General features: G+C 46.6%; 1 long non-coding RNA gene across 1 annotated transcript in view; it reads left to right on the top strand.

Annotated features, from left to right (window-relative positions):
- LOC139833353 (uncharacterized) overlaps positions 1-19,155 on the top strand; it is a 45,778-nt gene that overhangs the window by 2,433 nt on the left and 24,190 nt on the right. The gene's annotated exons all lie outside the window — the stretch shown is intronic.

Raw genomic sequence — 19,155 nt, forward strand, 5'->3', positions numbered from 1 at the left:
CGCAGGCGTATCATCTATATATTTAAAAAAGGAGATCAGTATATATATATGAATAGAACTCAATACAATAGATGGTACTAATTAAGTGAAAATTTGTTATCGTACACGAGTTTGGTGTATACGGGCATCCCCACCCTTGGGACAGGCCATGTCACGAATGAAGGTGCAGACGTAGTATCCACATAAGTTATTCCCGGGTTCCTGCCTCATACACTTTACGAAAAAATAGTTCGATCAAACTAATATAGAGTTTCAATCAAGCATAGTATTGAAAGTCAATATCATATATAGACTTTCACGGACATAGCTATATATATAGTACTACTTACATGGTAATCTTAAAATGTAAGCTCCGGTTTCCATTTACCCGGAACAGTATTGATGAACCGTTTCCAAGCCCTGCCCGACAATAATGAGTAAATGAGTTATTGATTAGTTGATGATATCGTCGAATTAGAACAGATGAAGATGCCAATACGAAATTGATTGAAATTACCTCTGGAGGATGGCAGCCATGTCCGCCCATTCCGCATGTTCTTTACGTTTCGAGTCCATGACATTTACGACTCCTTTGTGAAGATCAATGATTAGGAGAATAAAGTGGAATCTGCACAAGCATAGCTCGATCAATGATTACGAGAATAAAGTGGAAGGTGCACAAGCATAATGTATGTTATATATAACACTCACTTGAAGTTGTAGGGAAAGAATATATCCTCTTTGTTTGCTTGCTTCACTAAAAACATTACCATGTTGTCCTCTGTGTCCTTGGCGAAGTCTTGAACCGTAACTTCATGAACTGTGTCTGGGTCAATGAACCCCAGCGGTAGGAGCTTGCCTCTTTTGCATTCGAGCTTCTTCATTCTGCATAATTAAATGTATAGCGTACACAAAGAATATAGTGAGGATAATTGTTAGTGCAAATGAATGAGTGCTGAGCTACAGACTTAATTACATAAATAAATCACTTACAAGCAGTAGCAACTGATGACAGCTTTGTCGAGGGCGTCTTGATTGAATAACTGAAACAGTTCTTCGAACTCAAGGTTTATCTCCTCCCGCCCCCGGAAGTAATGCTCATCTCTAAGATACACCGTGAGGTAGCGATCACCTCTTCGACAGGCTCTCAGGTACCATTCATGCAACCTTCGCATCTGAGTCCCTAGACGCGCGAGCTCACCAGGTTTGACGAGATCATGTCCGTATCTATACTTGTTTACGACTTCAGCCGTTGGATAGTAATCTTCGTACTCAACTGATGCTCCCTGAGCTCTAGCCTCCCGTTCGATCATCGATGCCGTCTCTGGATCATCATAGGACTGCACGGCGAAGTGGGGTATGGACTGTTTGTCCTGCTGTCCAAGTTGGGCGACTTTTTTCGCTTCTTTGCTCGCTCTAGAGGACTGTCCAAGAGAGCGGTCATAATTAGCTCTCAGCTCAGGTCTCTTCATTCTCGTCTCGGCAAAGTGCTTCACTGTATGCGGTGGAATGAACATCTTCTTCGGCGCAAGAAACGCCTTTTGCTCTTCAGTCTGCTCATGTGGTAACAACTCTGGAGTCTGTGCCCTCATCGGAGTTGATGATCTCTTCGGAGCTGTAGAAGGTGCCGCGGTTAGCTTCCTCTTTTGCTTAGGTGGAGGCGGCGGAGTCTCCTGACGACGAGGAGGAGGAGGCGGCGGAGTATTCTCACGCGGAGGAGACTGCTCATGCACAGGGGAATCATCATCGCGTAGAGGAGAATCATCACGCGGAGGAGACTGCGCAGGTGGCGGAGGAGGCGGATGAGGTGGCCTGCTTGGTGGCTTCTCACCTGGAAACACAATGTTCTGCTTCCTCCATTGCACGGTGGTTCTACGGGCTTCTCCCAGTTCTTTGATTTCCCCATCTTCACCTGCAGGGTGCTCAAGCACCAACCCCTCATATTCTCTCAACACTTCATCCACCATCACAACAGCAAAGTCGTCTTGGACCGGACGGCAATGGTAAGACCTTGTAGGTAAGAGGATGCCGACCGCCGCCTTGAAGGATAGGTTGAAAACTTTAACATGCAGCTCACAAGGACGGCTCTCAGTGAGATCATCCATGGGGGGTAGCGAGGAGGCTCGACCACCTGGTCATCATCATCATTATCCACCTGCTGAGTGGAAGCCACGCTGCTTTTCCGGTGTTGTTGAGATTGTAGCGGGACGATAGCATCGAGCAATGCAGGATCTACAGCCTGCCCCTGAGCCATCTGGGATGTAAGTACTTGGGTTACCATGGTTAATTGGGCTTTCATGGTGCTAAAACCCTCCTCTAAGGACGCTATGCGGTCTGTTTCCCTTGCCTTTCTTTCATGGCTTTTATCAGGAAATCTCTTTCTTTCCGCAGGAAAGCCATACTTCCACGGAACGGAGCCTTCTGTGCCTCGTGTTCGTCCGCCGTGTTCTTTGTTTCGAAGGGCGCGTGTCAGCTCATCGTTCTCTCTGTCGGGCTGGAACCTCCCCTCCTCCACGTCCCTATGTGCTTGTTCCAGGGCTTCAATGGGAACCTTCAGATGAGCTTTCTTATAGATGCACTTCCCTGTTTCTGGATGCAACGTTCCCCCAATCCCGTAGAACCACTCGTTGCACCGTTCGATCCAACCGTGTGTCCCTAATCTGATCCCTTTCCTGGTCAGTTCCGCCTCAGCTGCCTCCCACTTAGGACGGTTAGCCCTGTATCCACCTGGACCCAGAATTTGGTGATATAGCTTCAACGCAGCATTTGCCTTATTTGTTTCCGACCTTTTCTTAAATTCTTCTGACTCCGTGTTGTACTTCACGAATTCGTCCCAGTGATCTTTTACCTTCTCACTGTCCGGAGTCCCCGCGCAATCTTTTCTTGTGGTTCTTGAATAGTTCGGCCATCTTCTTCTTGGCAAAGTCGCGGAGGGCCTGCTCCATCTTTGCCTTTTCAGCGGCATCCCCCTCTGGAGGTACTATGTTGAAATGTGCCATGAGCTTGGTCAGAATATTGTCTTTGGCTACATCATCGATATAAAGACCTTGAGCTTCTTCCTCTGCAGACAGCACTAGTCCCTTCGGCTTGTTCCATTCTCGAACGGTGATAGGGACGTGGTCCCTAACAAGCACTCCGCATTGAGCTATAAATGCCTTTGCACCTTTCTCTGGAGCAATCGGTTTACCATCATTACGGATATGGGTGATGTCATGCCTAACACCGGCGTCCAACTTTTTGGCCGGGCCTCGCTTCCTCGACTTTACAGAAGAAGTGCTCGATCCGGAGGGCTAAAAAAGAAATAATTCATAGTCAGTACAATTTAATTAGTTAATGCATCTAGTCGATCAACAACGGCTTAATTAATTTATATACCTCGGTGATAACTACAGTTCGGGAGCCATTATGATGATCTTGTTCCTCACCGGCGCCATTAGGATCTTCTTCCTCAATATTCTCCGCTCCCTCACCGGAGTCATTCAAATAAGTTGCGGTGACGTCGTCGTCACGATCATCTAGAGTACCGTGGGCTATGAGGTTCTCCATGAAATTTTCTTGAATTTCATCTCTGTCCATGTTTTCTACAATGACCTGCAAGCTATATATAGGAACCATCATATGATCAAATTAAGGATAATGCAGAAAACTGAAAATGGAGTTACATATGTAGTTCTTAACTAAGGATTGATAATATAGTGCTGAAAGCAGATAGTGCAGTTACATGCATGCATAGATCGGGTTCATGTTTATTTAACCCTAATACATCAATCACTACTACAACCACTCAACCGCGCCGACCGGGTCCTAGAGGGCGCCGACCGGGTCCTGAGCCGCGCTGGGTGTACCCCCAAAGCCACGGAACAACAACGGGAGCATAGCTAACATGAGATCCCTGCATAACGCTCCATCCGGTCCTATACATGTTGTCTAACGCATACATGTAACGGCGAACGTGTGTGTCCTCCGCTTCAATGCGCTGAGCTACCTCCTTCGGCGGGGCCGGCTCCCTCTGAAACGACCGTGGCCCATAAGACCTCCACCAAAGAATATCCGGGTCGACGACGGGACCCGGATTCCGCACCAAGGTGCGCGACCCGGAAGCTAAGACCTCCCAGTGCCACCCCGGCGGAGCCCAGTCCCGGACCTCCCCCATCTGCTCCATCTGCTCGGTGAGAGTCAGACCACGGCCCGCCGGCTGTCGCTGTCGCGGCATCGTAGCTACGAAAACAAATCATATATATATGTACCAACGTTAACATAAATTAAAAAATAAATTCACTATATGTTAGTCGGCGCCGGCACTACTATTTGGGGGGCGCCGGCACTACATACTCTATTTTGGGGGCGCCGGCACTACCGCGTAAGGGGGCACCGGCACAACATCCTCTATTTGGGGGCGCCGGCAAGAGCGTCGGCACACCACGTAAGGGGGCGCCGGCACAACATCCTCTATTTGGGGGGCGCCGGCAAGAGCGCCGGCACTACCGCGTAAGGGCGCCGGCGTACATCCTCTATTTGGGGGGCGCCGGCAAGAGCGCCGGCACTACCGCGTAAGGGGGCACCGGCGTACATCTCTATTTGGGGGGCGCCGGCGTTTTTGCGCGCTAACTATTTTACACTAACACACTAACTAATTTTCTAACTATTGTTTTAACTAAAGTTCTAACTATTTTTCACTAACACACTAACTAAATATTTTACTAACTAATTTTACTAATTAATTTTCTAACTATTGTTTTAACTAATTTTTCTAACTTAACAAACTAATCTAATTTTTCTAACTTAACAAACTAATCTAATTTTTCTAACTTAACAAACTAATCTAAAAAAAAGACTAAAAAAGAAAAAAAAAAGGAGAAGTGGCGGTGGGGCGGCGGCTCTTACCGGAGGAGGAGGCGCGGTCGACGAGGAGGCGGCGACGGCGGCGGTTGCCGGCGGAGAGGAGGCGGCGGAGACAGCGGCGGTTGCGCGCGGTGGAGACACGCGGCGGCGGTTGCCGGCTGAGGAGGAGGCGGCGGAGACGGCGCGAGGCGCGGTTGCGTGCGCGCAGCCGAGGAGGAGGCGGCGCGTGCGGCGGCGGCGGCGGTTGTGTGCGGCAGGCGGCGGCAGCGACGGCGCGGCGATTGGGCAGCCTGGCGGCGTCGTTCCGTCGTCTCCGCGCGATTGATCTCCGCGCGGAGACGAAGTGTGCAGTTATACAAACCGGGACTAAAGGTCTTTTTTGCTGCGATTTTCGCTGCGCGCGCAAAAAAGGCCTTTAGTCCCGGTTTGTAATACAAACCGGGTCCAAAGGCAATTTCTTTAATAAAGTTTCATTCCCGCCTTATTTCAAATGAAAAAAAAAGCCACCGCACTACCACACGTGTCCACCGCCGCCACCGCCATGCATGTACAGGCCACCGTCGCCACCGCCGTGTCGTGTCCACCGCCGCCACCGCCATGTACAGGCCACCGTCGCCACCGCCATGTACTGGCCACCACCGCCACCGCCATGTACTGGCCACCACCGCCACCGCTCTGTACTGGCCACCGTCGCCACCGCCACCGCCGTGTACTGGCCACCGCCGCCACCGCCACCGCCGTGTACTGGCCACCGCCGCCATCGCCACCGCCGTGTACTGGCCACCGCCGCCGCCGTGCCACACGTGTCCCTTTCCCGTGCCACATGTCCCTTCCCCGTGCCACGTGTCGCCGCCGCTTCCACGTGCCTCGCCCCACCGCCACCGCCGTGCGACGTGTAGATGCCGCTTCCACGTGCCTCGCCCCGCCGCCACCGCCGTGCGACGTGTAGATGCCGCTTCCACGTGCCACGCCCCGCCGCTTCCCCGCGCCATCTGTCTCCAAACTTGCCGCGCCGCTGTGCTATAAAGCGCCGCGTGCGCGCGGAACCACTCATCGCCGTCGCCTCCGTTCATCCGTCGCCGGGATGCCGCCGCGCCGTCGCGGCTCGTCCGGCTTCCGTGGCGTCCGAGCGCGTCCGAACGGTAGGTTCTACGCTGAGATGCGCGCCGGTGGATTCCGGCTCACCCTCGGCACGTACAACACCCCGGAGCTGGCGGTGCGCGCTTACGACGCGGCCGCATGGCGATTTCGGCGGCCACGGCGCGACATGAACTTCCCAGACGTCGAATCGCTAGAGGAGGCAGAGTTCCTCGCGCCGACGCCGTGCCTCGTCGACGACGAGGACCGTCGCCGCCACCGCCAGGTGCAGCGCCGGATCGCCATCGCCGAGCACGACGAGGAGTTGATGCGCCAGTGGAGGGCGCAGTTCCCCAACGACGTCGACAACACCGACGCGTTTTTCGCTGACCTCCGGGCACATCGCAGGTCCAACAGGCGCCACCGTCGGGCCGTCGCCGTGTTCGAGCTCGACAACCCGAATACAACTTGGGACGACAACGACCCTCGGTGGGACGACATTTGGACCGAGACAACCTCCGACGACGAGTAGATCGACTAGACTAGTTGTTTATCTTTTTTAATTGTATTTTCAATAAAGTCGTTGTGGCAGACGCTGATGATGAGAAAAGTTCCCGCCAGATACATGGAATGAAAGTACAGAGCTCAACTGAAATTAATTAAGATACATTGCCAGATTCGACTGTTCGAGTCATTCAGTCATACTCGTGCCTAGCCCTATAGTACTCGCCACTATAGTCGTCGTACTCGCCGTCATCATCGTCGCTGGCATCGGGGTCGCGGTAGTCGAACCTCGGCGGGAGAGAACGCGTGGGCTGGGACTGAGGGTAGCGCAGGCGGGGGCCACGGTAGGCCATGACGCCCTGCAGAGTCCGGCCGCGCCACCACAGCCGACGGCCGGCCTCGTTGAAGTTCGAAGGAGGCGGGCCGCCCTCCTCGTGCCTCGCAAGCGCCCTCTCACGCTGATTGATGAAGAAGCTTTCCCAAGTCGGGCTGTAGTCGGGATGCCACTGGGGATTCCTCCGCTGCTCTGGCGTGAGCTCGAAGTAGTAGTGGTTCGTGATGGCCATCTCGCGCGCCACACCTAGAGGGACAGGAGGGACTGGTACGCCTCCAACGCTCAGCAACCAGCCGGTCGGGACGCGGTAGCCCGGCGGGCAGGGGTAGTTCGACGCGCAAAGCGCCTCCGCCTCCCGGAGGGTTAGAGATACGATGGAAGCCATGGGACAGAGTTCTTGAGGTTTGCAGATATATATGAGTCTAGATGTGATATGTAAATGGAGGCCAAGCCTACATATATATAGTGAAAAAATGGCGGGAGGACGGAGGCGGGAAGCAGTGGAAAGCGCGGGAAGAAAAATAGGCGGGAACGCAGTGGTGCCGAAAACATTAGTCCCGGCTGGTGGGTACAACCGGGACTAAAGATCATTTTTTTTGGTCATCTAACAAAACTGTCGGCGGGATAAGGACGTGTGGGTAACCTTTAGTCCCGGCTGGTGGGTACAACCGGGACGAAAGATCTTTTTTTTTGTCATCTAACAAAACTGTCGGTGGGATAAGGACGGTAACCTTTAGTCCCGGCTGGTGGGTACAACCGGGACTAAAGATCATTTTTTTAGTCATCTAACAAAACTGTCGGTGGGATAAGGACGGTAACCTTTAGTCCCGGCTGGTGGGTACAACCGGGACTAAAGATCTTTTTTTTGTCATCTAACAAAACTGTCGGTGGGATAAGGACGTGTGGGTAACCTTTAGTCCCGGCTGGTGGGTACAACCGGGACTAAAGATGTCGGCAGGATAAGAACGCATGGGTGGACGCACTGCTCGATGAGATAAAGCATGTAGCGCACGACGCCCTGTCGAAGGAACAAGACAAAGTAGAAGAGATGTCGTGCCTATAAAAGGAGCATCGATACACCTTGCCAACAGATCAACAAGCCAACCAGAGTTTCATTCCCATGGATGAAGAGAAGGGTTGGGAAATCTCCCGTGGCGCAGCTTCTCGAAGATGTCGTTGGTGCACACGCCCTACGACATCTTCGGAAGTTGCTCCTCGGAATTTTTTCCTGCAAGCCCCTGAACGACTACATCTCCTCTAACAGTGTTGGGGAAAGGGTTGGGAAATCTCCCGTGGCGTAGTTTCTCGAAGATGTCGTTGGTGCACACGTCCTACGGCATCTTCAGAAACTGCGCCTTGGAATTTTTTCCTGCAAGCCCCTGAACGACTACATCTCCTCTAACAGTGTTGGGGAAAGGGTTGGGAAATCTCCCGTGGCGCAGTTTCTCGAAGATGTCGTTGGTGCACACGCCCTACGGCATCTTCAGAAACTGCGCCTTGGAATTTTTTCCTGCAAGCCCCTGAACGACTACATCTCCTCTAACAGTGTTGGGGAAAGGGTTGGGAAATCTCCCGTGGCGCAGTTTCTCGAATATGTCGTTGGTGCACACGCCCTACGGCATCTTCAGAAACTGCGCCTTGGAATTTTTTCCTGCAAGCCCCTGAACAACTACATCTCCTCTAACAGTGTTGGGCAATCTCCCGTGGCGCATCTTCACTTTTAATATCTTACATACAGTTAAATGATTACACAAAAATAAATGGGAATTTGATTGCCACTTTTAATATCTTCATCATTTAATCTTCTTCGGCCGTAACCATGGAGCATCTTCATCATTTAACTTGATGCTTGGATCAATGTTCACTCTGAAGGGTGGAATTTCATCAAACTTATTATAATCTTCTGACATGTCTGTCTTGTCCTCCACTCCCACAATGTTTCTTTTTCCAGAAAGAACTATGTGGCGCTTTGGCTCATCGTTTGATGTATTTGTTTCCTTATGTTTTCTTTTTCTTGGTTTGGTAGACATATCCTTCACATAGAAAACCTGGGCCACATCCTTGGCTAGGACGAATGGTTCGTCTCTATACCCAAGATTGTTGAGATCCACTGTTGTCATTCCATACAACTTGTCTACCTGAACCCCGCCTCCTGTTTTGTTGACCCATTTGCACCTAAACAAAGGGACCTTAAAAGAAGGTCCATAGTCAAGTTCCCATATATCCTCTATGTAACCATAATATGTGTCATTTGGGCCTTCATTCATTATTGCATCAAATCAGACACCACTGTTTTGATTGGTGCTCTTTTTATCTTGGGCGATCGTGTAAAATGTATTCCCATTTATCTCGTACCCTTGGAAAGTCACTACGATCGAAGATGGTGTCTCGGGCCAGCAAGTACAGCTGATCTTCAATATCTTTGTTATTCATGAGATGTTTTTGCAACCAACCTCCGAAAGTCGACATGTGTTCACGTCTAATCCAATCGTTCGACTTCCCCGGGTTGTGGGAGCGTAGAAAGTTCTTGTGGTCACCGATATACGGAGCCACCAAGGTGGAACTTTGTAGAACTGTGTAGTGTGCTTGAGTCAAAGAAATCCCGTCCCTACATATCATTGATTTCCTTCCTAGCGTGCCTTTTCCACTTAGTCTCCCTTCATGCCGCGATTCAGGAACACCAATCGACTTAAGGTCAGGAATAAAGTCAACACAGAATTCAATGACCTCCTCTGTTCCATAGCCCTTGGAGATGCTTCCTTCTGGCCTAGCACGGTTATGAACATATTTCTTTAAGACTCCCATGAACCTCTCGAAGGGGAACATATTCTGTAGAAACACATGACCGAGAATGGAAATCTCATCGACCAGGTGAACGAGGAGATGTGTCATAATATTGAAGAAGGATGGTGGGAACACCAGCTCAAAACTAACAAGACATTGGACCACATCATTCTGCAACCTCGGTAGAATTTCTGGATTGATTACCTTCTGAGAAATTGCATTGAGGAATGCACATAGCTTCACAATGGGCAGTCGAACATTTTCCGGTAGAAGCCCCCTCAATGCAATCGGAAGCAACCGTGTCATTATCACGTGATGTCATGAGACTTTAGGTTCTGGAATGTTTTCTTCTCCATATTTATTATTCCCTTTATATTGGAGGAGAAGCCAGACGGGACCTTGATACTTCTCAGACATTCAAAAAATATTTCCTTCTCTGCTTTTGTAAGAGCGTAGCTGGAGTAATGACGTCCTTTAACTCTCTCATGCAGTTTTTTAGGGTCTTTCCTACGTTGCTGGTCCTCCTGTGCTTCTGGTGTATCTTTTGTCTTCCCGTACACGCCCAGAAAGCCTAGCAGGTTCACGCAAAGATTCTTCATCACGTGCATCACATCGATTGAAGAGCGGACCTCTAAGACTTCCCAATAGGGTAGATCCCAAAATATAGATTTCTTCTTCCACATGGGCGCGTGTCCGACAGCGTCATTCGGAATGCACCGTCCGCCAGACCCTTTCCAAATATTACATCTAGATCCTTGACCATACCAAATATATCAACACCATCACGATGGGGAGGCTTCCTCCGGTGATCAGCCTCACCGTTGTAATGCTTGCCTTTCTTTCTTACGGGATGGGTAGTCCTAAGAAATCGACGATGCCCCAGGTACACGACCTTCTTACATTTTTCCAAATAATAACCTTCGAGCTCATGTAAACAGTGCGTGCATGCATTGTATCCCTTGTTTGACTGTCCTGAAATGTTACCAAGAGCAGGCCAGTCATTGATGGTTACGAAAAGCAGCGCTCTTAGGTCAAATTCCTCCTGCTTGTGCTCGTCCCACACACGTACACCTGCTGACCACAGCTGTAGAAGTTCTTCGACTAATGGCTTCAGGTACACATCAATGTCGTTCCCGGGTTGCTTCGGGCCTTGTATGAGCACTGGTATCATAATGAACTTCCGCTTCATGCACAACCAATGAGGAAGGTTATATATACAAAGAGTCACAGGCCAGGTGCTATGGCTGCAACTCTGCTCTCCAAAAGGATTCATGCCATCTGTACTTAGACCAAACCTTAAGTTCCTTGCATCCTGTGCAACGTTTGGGAACTCTCTATCGATTTTTCTCCATTGGGATCCATCAGCAGGGTGCCTCAACATCACGTCTTTCTTACGGTCTTCTTTGTGCCATCGCAACAACCTAGCGTGATCTTTATTTCTGAACAAGCGTTTGATCGTGGTATTATAGGAGCATACCACATAACCTTGGCAGAACCCTCTTCCCGGGGCGCTCGCCCTCAACATCACCAGGGTCATCTCGTCTCGATCTTATACCGCAATGCGGTGCACACCGGACATGCATCCAAATTCTCGTACTCACCGCGGTAGAGGATGCAACATTAATGCATGCATGTATCTTTTGCACATCTAATCCTAGAGGGCAGACAATCTTCTTCGCTTCGTACGTACCGCGGGCAATTCGTTACCCCTTGGAAGCTTCCTCTTAATTATTGTCAAGAACTTTCCAAATCCCGAGTCAGTGACACCGTTCTCTGCCTTCCATTGCAACAATTCCAGTGTGCTGCCTAGCTTTTTATGGCCATCTTCGCAAGTTGGGTATAACAATTTGTTGTGATCTTCTATCATCTTGTCGAAGACCAACCTTTCCTTTTCAGTTTCACATTCTCTCCTTGCATCAGCAATGGCCCGACCAAGATCATCATCAGCAGGCTCATCTGCTGCCTCTTGATCTTCTACTTCATTGTCTTCATTGCCTTCTCCAGTATCATCGTATTCATGGAAATTGGGATAACCGTCATCATCCTCTTCCTCTTCTTCATTGTCTTCCATCATAACCCCTCTTTCTCCGTGCTTGGTCCAACAATAGTAACTGGGCATGAAACCGAATCGCAGAAGGTGGCTGTGAATGACACTCGAGTGAGCGTAATTTACGGTATTCTTACAATCAACACATGGACAATACATGAAGCCACCATGTTTGTTTGCCTCCGCCACGGCCATAAAATTATCCAGACCCGAAGTGAACTCGTCAAACCGTCGGTCAATGTACATCCATTGCCGATTCATCTGCATGATATAATTAAGCTGATCAAAACCATTACAGAACATCACGATGTATATATACACATGCATTTTATCAATTACAGATGAAAAGGATAAAGTTGTTAACCTCGATGAAGAAGAAAAAAGCAAGTTAAGTGTCGCTTGATTTGTGTAAACTCAAGTGGCAAATCCTCTTAAGCATTTCATCGAACACCTCTTGTGCATGTGAATAAGAGAGGAGAGCAATACACCCCTCTTGTGAAGAAAGTGAAAAAATGGCCAAGTGTGGCTCACACTTGAGCAGGGGCAAGGTTATATAACCAGATTGGGCACTTTGTCCCGGTTTGTAATACAAACCGGGCCCAGAGGGGGGGCCTTTGGACCCGGTTTGTATTACAAGCCGGGACTAAAGGTTTCCCACGCCTGACACGGGCTGGCGCGCCCTGCGGCCGACCCTTTAGTCCCGGTTTTTGGTACAAACCGGGACCAAAGACCACTACCGGACAGGCTCTAGCTGGTGGGGTCGCTCTGGACAAAACGAACCGGGACCAATGCCCCCCATTGGTCCCGGTTTGGTTCTGCACTAGGACATTTGCTTGGGACCAAAGGCCTCTTCTCCACTAGTGTCCGTTTTCCTTTCTTTTGCATACTGGTACGTTGCACACTTTAGTTAAAGAGCATATATGCGTGGGATGTACATGACAAGATACATAATTTATTTCTACTGTAGCAGACAACTTTGTCAAAATCAGAAAAAATGACAAGATACATAGCATGTACCGTATGTACAAATAAAACTATTTATTTAATAGTTTCCAGTATTTTCACTTGTATCTAATAAAACATTGTATAATTTAGTTATCATGCAACTCTTATTAACTCTATCCACATAAGTTGCTAGGTTGGGTTTAACTTCACATAATCTACAATTTAAAGATTTTGACTATGTTTCTCAAATCATATACAAGATGTGGTATACAAATACTAATAGTTATATATATGAAATATGTATTACAAGTAAAATATATTCTGTACTATGATAGATTGGCAAATCTGTCCCTTTTTAACAAACTTCTTAACATAATGACCTCTCCAACAAAGTACACCTAACTTTTTTTCGAAACGCCAAACATACCAGAATTTGGGCAGAGGGGCAAACCCTAGAGCCCATGGTGTTTGCATGATTCCCGAAGTTTGGATCAATGACCATGGCGTTAAACCCTCTACCCAAACACCGGTATGTTAGGGTTTGCAAAAAGGATAATATCTTGTTGAACTTTCTGAAAAAGTTTATTTTGTGCTGCATTTTGCAAAATAGACAGATTTATTGTAACGGGCAGATAAAATCCTAGTGCTTCCAACCTATATTTTTCACAGAGTCAAATCCATTAAATTTCACGTGTATCACTGGACGGATACCTCATAGGGTGATAGGGAGCTAGCATGATGAGATTTGGAGCATCGGTTTGGTGTATGCGTATGTACTGTAGATAAATACTAGTACTGCACTAGTATACTAGGGGCGATGTGTAGAAAGAGAAAGACAGAGCTAGAGGGAGCGAGGTGTTTGAGTTGAGAGGTGAAGTGAGACTAGAGAGAGAGGGAGAGGGGCGTGCATGCATGTGATGGTTGGCCCAGCTCTATCACGTCGAGCTTCTATTGCGCTTTCTTGTCAAGCGACAAGGGGTATCCCTATTGCATCTATTTGCTTGTAGAAAACCGAGCATTTGATTTGTTTTCAGCTATCAGCTTGGAGTTGGAGAAATTCACTGTTACACCACAGTAGCGCAACCGACCAGTACCAACCATATACACCCACTCCATGCATTACTTTGAAATAATATTTGTATAAATAAATACGCACATTGCAAATATCCTGCTGGAAATTGAGAGGGTAAAAACTGAAAAGTACAGTAGCTTGGAGTAGTAACTAAGGATTTACTCGGATAAGTTTATGAGCATGTGCACGACGGAGAACTTATTAGCTGAGCATTGGATTGTTATAGTACGAACTTTGTTGGTATAGGTCCACTGGTATACGAATACGTGTAGTCAGCTTCATTTCGCACATGAGGCGATGTGTTAGGTCTTAATTCAAATCACCAAGCCGGGCCGTATCGTTCACCTTAAACTGATGGTGAACATCTTCCATTGACAATTGTGGTCAGCTGCTAATCCCCTGTTGATTCCTCAGAGAGGAAAAGAATGAGCAGCCTCCAAGTTGAAAATTAATTAATTGTTCATTTCATTGCTTGTAATCTAATATTCGATGGAATAACGAACCTTTTCTAGTGCTTGGCTATATATAAAATACATTCGTTGAAAAATTGGTCGATATACAATTCATATTTTATCAAGTCGTACACTTACTGATTTTCGGAGCCCTGCATATGCATGCAACTAGCTAGCATCTCCGGGCCATAGCAAGTCTAGCTAGCCAAAGTGTGTCATTCAAAAACCTAATGGCACACCTCTCTAGACGCCATCCTCTCACTCAGCTCAAACGAGACCCCCAAACTCCAAAGGGAGAATGAGTTAGTTAAGCATAGGGATTTGGGCATTATGGCATCCTCTCCCTGCATGCATCATCAACATCATCGTCGTCGTCATCATCTACCTCTCTCTCCAACTTTTACTTTCTTCTTCCTGCCATGCCTTTGCATATGTGAATTCGAGTAGAGAGACGACATACGCGCACATGGAGTAGATACATACAAGGCACATTCATGTGGGTTTGGGGATGGGGACAGAAAGGGACTGAAATGAGTGAAAGAGAGTAAAAGAAGAGTCAACTCGTGTATTGCACAGGGCTCGAGGCCAAAGGCCGGCCACAACACCAAGTACTCAATTATTGGGGCCTCACACACATCACTGTCAATGTCAAATTCTAAGGGCTCCTTTTAATCCTTTCTGTACCCAACGATATGAGATGAAATAAATAATTATTATACTATACAAGGTGTAAATAGCACTTTTCGAGCCTTCAGCTTCTTACTGGAGTACTTTTCTTTGTGCAAGTTCCGGGGAGATGATACCAGCTGTTCATTTAGTAACTTGGGCATGCTAATTTTGAATGCTAGATTGAGTTAAACCTGCTTGGTTTCTAAGGAACATGAAAACATTTTAGGACCTATCTAGTCAGCCTAGGTCATGCCACGTTGCCACACCACTCTATGTAAAAATAGCTGAAAAGTGTATGCATTATTCTGTCCGGTAATAATTTATTTGGCCTCACATATTTCTACTTGCATGCATACTTTGGTGTGTGAAAGTATATTTCATACATTTTTGTTTTCAGAATCACCTAGCACACACTAAAACCTACATCCACAGAACTTTAAAATTGAACTCAACATTGACTCTTCTATCGATCAACGTCGCCTGCCAGCCAAGCAACAACATGGTTCTTGGAGAATCATAATTTGGATCGAGGGACACCTGATCTCAAAGTTTGGACCACAATTCCAATCCCATTTGCAATGAAAAAAAAACACTACCAATATTTCTGGAAGTGATAAAAATTAATAAAGATGCACACTACATATACCTAAAATTGATTCAACCAATCATGTTTATCACGACAATCCACCACACTTTCTTATGGAGCCTTAGCATCTTCCACTATAATAATTTTGGAAGCAAATGTCAAATGCGATAAAGATGAGCATTTGAATCTTGGCGGGAGAATAATATCGAAAATAAGAGGGACTTATAGGGGCTACCCCAGGTAAAGTTACTAGCTAACTAATTGGGCATAAGGGGTTCCTAGAGTGTCACACCTAAATCTCTCATCATGAAGAGAAATCACAACAAATATGCTGCATATGTAACAACTCTCTCATCTCATACGAAATGGAATAAAGAAACTAGACAATAATATGCTGTGCTTCTTTTTGCCTTGGCTGAATGACCCATGGTTCCTGTTTGTTGCATGTAGAGACCATTGTCCATATGTTGCACTAATAAAGAAAAGTTAGGCAAGCTTCTTATCACTCAGAGTCCTTTACTTGATGCTCTCGAGGAAAACTGAATTGTGCTTTGACCGATATACAAAGCGACTCCACATGATACTAATCAGTGCCTAATTTCTGTTAGGAAAATATTACACCAAATTTTATCACAGTTTCAGAAATATCGGTAGTGCTTTCTCAAGTTCTGGACCCACACATACTGGCGCAATGATATGCAAATATACATTCATGTTTATTTGAGACCAGAGCAAAAGATATGAATTGGGTTATGATTAACTCACTCAAAAAGAAGGAAGGGAATATATTCGCTGATATATAGTACCTTCAACATGGTTTGACAAACCGGTCTTCATCTGTACTTAAAAAGCTGGAATGGAGTAATTTGCAGCAGAGAAATGTGTTTGTCCACATTGTCATTGTCATAAACCGTGTTTAGTTTATATGTTTGATGACGGCACTGAGCTGTACAACTTTGAAACTTGACAAACACCTCTCTAGATCAGCCATGCATGTAATCGCATGCGATTGAGCTAAAAAAACTGTAATCAGCCCTCTGGTGCTCCTATATATATATGACTCCACAAAAGTCATTTACATAGCAACTCTGGAGGACATTTCCATTTGTAAAAAGGAAAACAAAGTTCCTTAACCGAATCTAGCGATGTCCATATGGTTTACGAGCGAATATATCTGCGCAGAAGAAACTACCTATATAACGCCTTTGATTGGTTTTAAAAAGCATTTGATCAGCGATTACTGCATCACTTAATATGTGGTTTATGTCATACAACTATTTTGTCGTATAAATTTCATGTTAGTAGAGTTATTTGGGCAAACATTTATGTCAAAGGAATCAAAATACGCTTCTACCATAGAAAACCGATCGAGCATATTGTGCACATTGGTTTCCACATACTCTTTTTTAGCAGAGGCACTAAGTGCATGTACATATGCGTGTTCTTGTTCAAAGTTATACATAAAAGCTATACGTCTTTTCATTAAGCAGAACACGCGTGCATACACAAGTTCTTTGGTCTCCGGGCTACGGCTAGCGCGCGCAGCTATAGCTCGAAAGGACATGGGTTGAGTTTGTGATCAGCATCATGCATGAGACGCGCACTGTATTACCAAGAGTTGATAGAGACCCCCTAGGGAAAGGTCAGAGACCTAGCTAGCTAAGCTAATCAGGCTACATCTAGCTTAACCAACAAAAGTGGCTATGGTCGTCCATGGATGCACTCTGGGTGCATGTAGGATCACAGCTAGGATGTTAGTATGCATGCAGGCCACACCGGGTGGAGCCCATGTTAATTTGCTTGCTTGTTGTAATGTTTTTATAGTGTACACACAGGAAGGAGTAACATTAGAAATGTATATATGCCTATAACAATGAAAAACATAAATACCGGACAACCACTAGTAGAAAAATGGGCATCCATCTAAGTCTTTAGTACCGGTTCCCTTACGAACCGGTACTAAAGGGGGCATTAGTACCGGTTCCTCTGCCCAGACGGGCGAGGAACATCTATACCGGTTCGTTTAGAACCTTTTATACCGGTTCGTATTACGAACCGGTAAGAAAGGGTTTGAGCTCAGTTTCCAGGCGGAGGTGGGACCAGGGCTGGACCTTTAGTACCGGTTCATCTAAGGAACCGGTACTAAAGGGTCCCTGCCTTTTCTTCAGACCGCACCCGGCCCTTTCTCATTTCCCTTCTCCTTCTCTCTCTCACATTTCTAAATATTTTGCACCCCTCACACTCCAACAAATCTTCATTTTTCTCCACTATTTTAACAAGATCAACGACATCCATCTATCCAAAGGTTAGCTATATCATCCTTTCTTCCGGCGTTCCTAATTTAGCTCATTTCTTTGGTAGTTTAACTCGTATTATTTTTCTAGTGCTAGCAAGGTGTTCGATGAAATGCCTAAGTTAGAGATTTTATTTTTTTATATGAAATTTGAGCTCAAATTAAAGTATGTTTTATAGGTTTTAGTATCATCCCCGTCCTCACCGCCGTCGATCGCCAGCGTCGTCCCCTAGCCGGCACCGTACCACCTCGGCGAGCCTCTTCTTTTTTATATAAAAAAACTTAGTTTTATGTGATGAGCTTGAATATTAATTAAGTTGGTCACTCATATATCCATGATGTTGTGTAATTAATGATTTTTGATATACATATATAATGCAGATGAGTCGACAATGGATGTACGGTGACCGGTGCCATCCCGAGTTCATTAATGGCATGCATTATTTTCTCAACGTGGCTGAGGCAAACAGGCGGTCGAATGGTTTCATGTATTGTCCATGTAGTTCCTGTAAGAATATGACGGATTACTCTACCTCAAAGACCCTTCACGTCCACCTGCTGGAGAACGGTTTCATGCCCAGTTATAATTGTTGGACCAAGCATGGAGAAAGAGGGGTTATATTGGAAGACAACGAAGAAGAAGAGGATAGTGACAACTATCCTATGTTCACTGAAGACGGTGATAGTAGAATGGGGGAAGACGAAGCTGAAGAAGAGCCCATTTTTATGAGCCGATATTTGATGACCCCGATGACGATTTAGGTCGGGCCATTCTTGATTGAAGAACTTTTACAGTTGTGGCGTGAAGAAGGTGTAGATGTGTGGGATGAGCACGAACAAAAGGAATTTAACCTACGAGCGTTGTTGTTTGTAACCATCAATGATTGGTCTGCTCTTAGTAACATTTCAGGGCAGTCAAACAAGGGATACAATGCATGCACACACTGTTTAGGTGAGACTGACAGTATATATTTGGGAAACATGAATGTGTACCTGGGGCATCGTCGATTTCTTCCAAAACAACATCACGTAAGAAAGAGAGGAAAGCATTTCGGAGGTGAGGCAGAGAACCGAACGAAGCCTACCCGCCGTATTGGGGATGCTACATATGATATGGTCAAGGATTTAAAAGTGATCTTTGGAAAGGGTCCTGGCGGACAATCTGTTCCGCATGATGTTAACTGACACGTACCCATGTGGAAGAAGAATTCTATATTTTGGGAGCTACCCTACTGGAAATTCCTAGAGGTTCACTCTGCAATCGACGTGATGCACGTGATGAAAAATCTTTGCGTGAACCTGCTAAACTTCTTGGGCGTTTATGGAAAGACAAAAGATACACCGGATGCACGGAAGGACCAGCAAAGTATCCACGAAGGAAACAACCTGAATCCAGAGAAGTATCAAGGTCCTGCCAGCTACGCTCTTACCAAAGAAGAGAAGGAGATCTTTTTTGAAGTCCTGGGTAGCATCAAGGTCCCGTCTGGCTTCTCGTCGAATATAAAGGGAATAATAAACATGTCAGAGAAAAAGTTTCAAAACCTAAAGTCTCATGACTGCCACGTGATTAT

This window comes from Lolium perenne, chromosome 7 (assembly GCF_019359855.2).
Source record: "Lolium perenne isolate Kyuss_39 chromosome 7, Kyuss_2.0, whole genome shotgun sequence".
NCBI classification, from domain to species: domain Eukaryota; kingdom Viridiplantae; phylum Streptophyta; class Magnoliopsida; order Poales; family Poaceae; genus Lolium; species Lolium perenne.